Here is a 6,528-nt window from a genome sequence, read left to right as displayed (position 1 = left end):
GCTATAGATATCTTCCAGTATTTTTACATATGGCTCATCTACACCCTGATTCCGTAATGCCTCCATGACTGCTGAGGTTTCGACAGAATCAAACGCTTTCTCGTAATTAATGAAAGCTATATACAACGGTTGCTTATATTCTGCACATTTCTCTATCACTTGATTGATAGTGTGAATATGGTCTATTGTTGAGTAGCCTTTACGGAATCCTGCCTGGTCCTTTGGTTGACAGAAGTCTAAGGTGTTCCTGATTCTATTTGCAATTACCTTAGTAAATACTTTGTAGGCAACGGACAGTAAGCTGATCGGTCTATAATTTTTCAAGTCTTTGGCGTCCCCTTTCTTATGCATTAGGATTATGTTAGCGTTCTTCCAAGATTCCGGTACGCTCGAGGTCATCAGGAATTGCGTATACAGTGTGGCCAGTTTCTCTAGAACAATCTGCCCACCATCCTTCAACAAATCTGCTGTTACCTGATCCTCCCCAGCTGCCTTCCCCCTTTGCACAGCTCCCAAGGCTTTCCTTACTTCTTCCGGCGTTACCTGTGGGATTTCGAATTCCTCTAGACTATTTTCTCTTCCATTATCATCGTGGGTGCCACTGGTACTGTATAAATCTCTATAGAACTCCTCAGCCACTTGAACTATCTCATCCATATTAGTAATGATATTGCCGGCTTTGTCTCTTAACGCATACATCTGATTCTTGCCAATTCCTAGTTTCTTCTTCACTGTTTTTCGGCTTCCTCCGCTCCTCCAATCGCCTTTTGCTAATTTCCACCGCATATTTATTTACATGACTATCATCTCTGAACCCTAGGGCCTCAGGAAGGGTGACTGTGGCCGCATCGACATCGGGATTGATACCATCACATTCTAGTATGAGCTGTTCCATCGTTTCTACATATTTACCACACACAGTACATGTGTCTTCTTCTTCGTTAAATTTCTTTTTATAGCTCCGCGTTCTAAGACATCCTGATCTAGCTTCAAAGAATAGGGCACTGCCTCTTGAGTTATCATAAAACGCTTCCTTCCTGATCTGCTGTTTCCAGTATCGATATAGTTCTACACTATGCTTCTTTTCCATTGAATTTATCCAATTTTTACCTTCCGCATTTTTAACCTGTCGTTTAATGCTCTGTCCTTTTTCGTCCTCGTGTCTGGCATACTTACTGGTTAGCTTCCTAGTTCTTTTCCGCCATTGTGAGTCAACGCTCTTTTCTGTATAGGTATTTAAACACCATAGCTGCCTACCTGTTATCATCCAATTTCCTCAGACGTTTTTCGTATAGGATTTTACTCTGAGCTTCCCGTGCTTCGAATGATGCCCAGCCCATATCTCCCTGTACTGCTTCGTTTGTGGTTTTCCCGTGGGCACCTAGTTCTAACCTTCCCACAGCTCTCCGATTTACTTCTAGTCTCGACTGAACCTCTGCCCTTAAACACAGGACCGCATTCCCGAAAGTAAGCCCCGACACCATTACTCCCTTCCAAATGCCTCTCAGTACCTCATACCTGTTGTAACCCCACAATGCCTAATGTTTCATTATCCCGGCATCTCTTCGCCCCTTTGCTGTTAGAGACTGTTCGTGCTTTTCCGTGTACATCTGCCCTTTGCTTATCCATACCCCGAGATACTTGTATTCGGCCACTCGGGGTATTTCGTGGCCTTGTATTGTAAGCTCCTGATCAGTTGTATCGTTGAAAAACATCCCACCGGACTTAGCTGCACTAAAACTGAAACCTAAACTGTCTCCTTCGGCCCCACAGTAATTAACCAGAGTTTGCAAATCTTCCTGGCTATCTGCTAACAGTACAATATCGTCCGCATACATTAAACCCGGTAGTCGTTGCTCCACAACCTTTTCGCCTAATCTGTACGACAGATTATACCCTAGATTGCTTCGTTGTAACCTTCTTTCCATGCTTATCATATAAAGCATGAACAGCAGCGGTGATAGAGGACAACCTTGCCTTAATCCTTTGTGAACCTCGACAGTTGTCGTACTCTTGATTCCTTCCCATGTTATTTCAACATTATTTTCTCGATATAGTTCCTGTAGAAAATCAATTACCTCATTACCGATACCTTCAGCTTTTAATATGTTCCACAGGAGTTCCCTGTTCACATTGTCGTATGCACCACTTATGCCCAGGAAGGCTAAATACAGAGGTCTATTTTCCGCCTTAGCTATTTCTATGCACTGGGTAAGCACGAACAGGCTATCATCTAAGCGCCTACCACTTCTGAACCCGTTCTGAAGTTCTCCAAGTATTCTATTACTTTCTACCCATGACTGCATTTTTAATTTCACCGCCTGCATCGCCAGCCTATAGATAATTGATGTTATCGTAATTGGTCGGAAAGATTTTATGTTCTTCTTATCACCTTTCCCTTTACAAATCAAATTCATTTTACTCTGTTTCCAACTGTGCGGAATTTGCTTATTTGTTATGACTGCCTCCAATGCTTTTATCAGCGTTTCCTTGCTTCTTGGGCCAAGTTCATTAATTAACTTGATTGGAATTTCGTCTATCCCCGCGGACGTGCATTTTGGAACATTTGCTTCCGCCTTTTTCCAGTTAAGATTGGTCAATTCTAAGCTGTTTTCTATTATGCTATTCTGTGTGCATGCAGCCTGGTATTACGTGACACATCTTTTTTCCTGCAGTAACCTTACTTTGAAGCATAACAAATACAACTACACAATTAAGTAAACAAGACTAACTACAAGACTAAACAAGACTAAAACGCTCCCTCACTTGGGGCGATTACCCTATCGTCTTTCCTAAATGACTCTGCTATCCCAGACGAAAATGGGAGGTCAATTTCCAGCTGGAAAAGGGTTTTCCAGCTTCATTTCCAGCTGGCTTTTTCAATACCAGCTGGAATGAAAGTTTTTCAGCTGGAAATGCGGCTGGTAATCACATTATCCAGCTGGGCCAGTTTCCAGCCAGACCTGGTCCAGCTGGAAAATGATCGCTAGACTGGATGGGCTGCCAGCTGAAGCTGGAAACAGCTAGGAATGTTTCCAGCTGGACGACAGTTCAGCTGCCAGCTGGAAATGCTCAATCACAGAATGTGGATGGAAAATCATTTTCAGGAGTATGACTGTACTATTGAGCAAAAGGGTAAATGAAGCTCTTGAAAGTCATGTACTGAATAGAATTCTTACTTTTAAAATGACTATGGCAAAGAGCTGCACAATATTTAGGTGAAGGCATGCAGCATCAAAAGCTCAGATGATGTTGGTTTCATTAAAAAGTAAAACAACTGCCTGGTTTTAGTTTGCAGCGAATTGTGAAAAAGTGAGTATGTTTGCATTCCCTAGTACACGTTAACTAACTTGAAAGCTAGGCAAGGCTTAGCACTTTTTCTGAAATCCTGAAAGTTTTCTTTTTCTTTCTAATACACAATTATTTTGTTCTGATGGGCTTGTTGTGCCTTGTACAGGAAATTCGAGAGTTGTGAGAGTGAAACATTTTAGACCAAGTTTTTGGTTCCAGGCTCATAATTTACTGTCCTGCTTTTCTGTTTGCTTATAGGCAACAGAAATGATTAAGGTACAAAATTAGATTGTAATTCATTTTCAAGAAAATGGTATTTGATACAGGACTGACTCCATTCTATGTGATGTGCTTCAGAAATATATGTCCCTTCAGCACATATGTGGATATATGCTTTTAGTGTGCAACACTACCTAAAATATAATCTCTTGAAAGAAAATAATAAAATCGGTCGTATGAACAATTTTTTTATTGCAATTGACAGGCAAAAATATGTGTGGGAAATGACACCTTATAAATGGAACTAGCGAACAGCTTGAAGTATGTCTGTTCAAAGCATACAGAATGGCTGCGACACATATTTTGCAACTTATTAGGGGGATCAGTAAATGGCAGGACAAAAAAGGACAACATACGGAAGGAACCATGTGTTGTTCTTTTTCTGAACTCCTCTATCAGCGCTCCATCTTATAAGTTTGAAGATTTGCCAACATGCTTATTTTCAACCATTCGGTATATTGTACAATGTTCATTTCCAAGGTATGCATGATCCAATAATAAAAACGATAGCTAGTGCATTTGCTTTGTCCTAGTTTCACTGGTTACACCATATTCAACATTTTTCAGTTTCAGCATTTACATTAGGGGATCACTTTACTTCCAGCTGCATGAATGATTCGCTGATTACTTGTAGGTTAGAACCTGCACAGTAGCTCGAGAATGTGTATACACAGGAGCACAAGTGAACACAACACAATGCCATGCCCTTGCAAAGTTTTCTTTGTGCAGCAATCTACGAAGCCACAAACTATAAGAAAAACTGCTGTCCCTTTGCTGAATAGTATTGATGACAGTGCAAGTATCATAGCAGTGAACATTACTATGTTTTACATAGGTTCTGAAAAGTCACTAACTTTTAAACATGCAACCTTCTCGATTGAGCAGACACAGTGCAGACAATCGTTATTCGTTTATATATATATAAAGAAACAGGTAAATGCAGCTTCAAACAAATATGTGCACTGTCTGCTACAAAAGGACTAGAAGCAGATTAGCTGCTTAGTTTCCGCAAGTATCTCGTGGTCATGTAATGTGCTGAAGGCAACCTGGAAGTGCTTGCAAAATTAGGTACGTTTAATCACACATTGACTAAAAACCAGCTTTATAATGTCAGCAGTTTGTAAATTGAAGGTTTAGCAGAACAAAAACTTAAGTGAGTTGTAAGGTTCCCTGAAGGTACTTCGAATCGTAAGAAAAAGACAACTACACATCAAAGGTAAACCAGACAGGATGAGTGCTCGTCCTGCATGTTGCACTCATTTAGTCTTGTTTACTTAATTGTGTAGTTGTATTTGTTATGCTTCAAAGTAAGGTTACTGCAGGAAAAAAGATGTGTCACGTAATACCAGGCTGCATGCACACATGAATTGAACATGTGGCTAAATGTCTTGAATCATGAGCTTATGAGACATGCAAGAGTATTAAGTGCATAGTTCGTACACTTTAAGACTACATGACTCAGAGTCGAACACATCAATGTATAAAAATTGCTTAAACTGCTGACAATGCAGGAGACAATGCTGACAATGCGCGCGCACCGAATGGGTCGTTACACGGAAGCTAAGAAACGCCCCATTATTGTAAAATTTGCGCGTTTCAAAACCAAATCATTGATACTTTCAGCTACATCTCAGCTTAAAAATTCAGGGTATACTGTTCGCGAAGATTATTCAGCCCGTGTCAGATTGGCCCGTAAAAAACTTTTTGCGTATGCTCAGCAAAATAACGCTGCGTTCAAGATACGTTTCAACAAACTTGTTATTGGTAGCAAGCAATACGTCTACAATGACACAGCCGATACTGTAACAGAGCTATTGTCATCATAGCCATCACCACCATCTGCTTTCCGCCCACTACGTGCCAATCCTCATCAAACATCATTAGCTAACAGAAATGCGCGGGCTTCAAAGAACATGACTCTAATACTGACAAATATCCGCAGTTACCTCCCAAAAAAAGAAGCAGTAGGGTCCCTTCTTGAAGATAGTTCCGCGGACATTGCTATTTTTACCGAGTCTTGGTTAACTCCAGATATCGACGACACAGAACTTCTTTCTGAAACAAAAAATTTTATTGCTTACAGGCTCGACAGATCGGGAAGAAGGGGTGGTGGCGTCCTTGTTCTCTCGAAATCAGAATTGCTTACATCCCCCGTCCATGTTAGTTCCTCTCACGAGATACTTTGCGTTAAACTGACCCTTCCTAGCTGTACAAACATTATTGTTGCTTGTTATCGGCCTCCTAATTCCGACTCCTCCTTTCTTACCGACCTTCACTCCGTCCTACTTGATCTGCACTCTCAGTTTGTCCATGCGAACTTCCTACTTTGTGGAGACTTTAACTTTCCCGATATTGACTGGGAAACACTGTCAGCACCTTCCGGTCCGTCGAACAAATTCATTGACTTAGTCCTCACGTTTAACTTCACCCAGACAGTTAAAGTGCCTACTCGTGGCGACAACATTCTCGATCTTGTTCTCGCTTCCAAACCTGCGTTAATTGAGTCATTAACAAGCATCACTGGTCTGAGCGATCACGAGGTGCTTGTGTTCAATTTTTCCGTTCCCATCGTCACAAAGCAACGCTCCATTAAATACATTCGCGACTACAATAAAGCAGATTTTCGCCCTATTAATCGTGAGCTAGAAACTTTTTTCCACCTTTTCCAGCAGGCCGCACCCACTAGATCAGTAGAACAAAACTGGTTGCTCTACAAGAATAAAATCTTATCCCTTGTCGAAACCTATGTCCCCCTTGTTTGCATACGTGGTGACTGTAACAAGCCCTGGTATAGCAACGCCTTGCGACAGTTAGCAAACAAAAAGAAGCGCCTCTATCGTGCGGCCAAGCACACGAATTCTGTAAAAAAATGGGAAACGTACAGCAAGTGCCTCCAAGAATACATTAGCATACTACGACGTTCTAAAAAGAAATTTTTTCACAAAGATCTTGAAAACA

The sequence above is a fragment of the Dermacentor variabilis genome, chromosome 7 (assembly GCF_050947875.1).
Source record: "Dermacentor variabilis isolate Ectoservices chromosome 7, ASM5094787v1, whole genome shotgun sequence".
Classification (NCBI taxonomy): Eukaryota; Metazoa; Arthropoda; class Arachnida; order Ixodida; family Ixodidae; genus Dermacentor; species Dermacentor variabilis.
Note: the sequence above shows the minus strand (reverse complement) of the source record.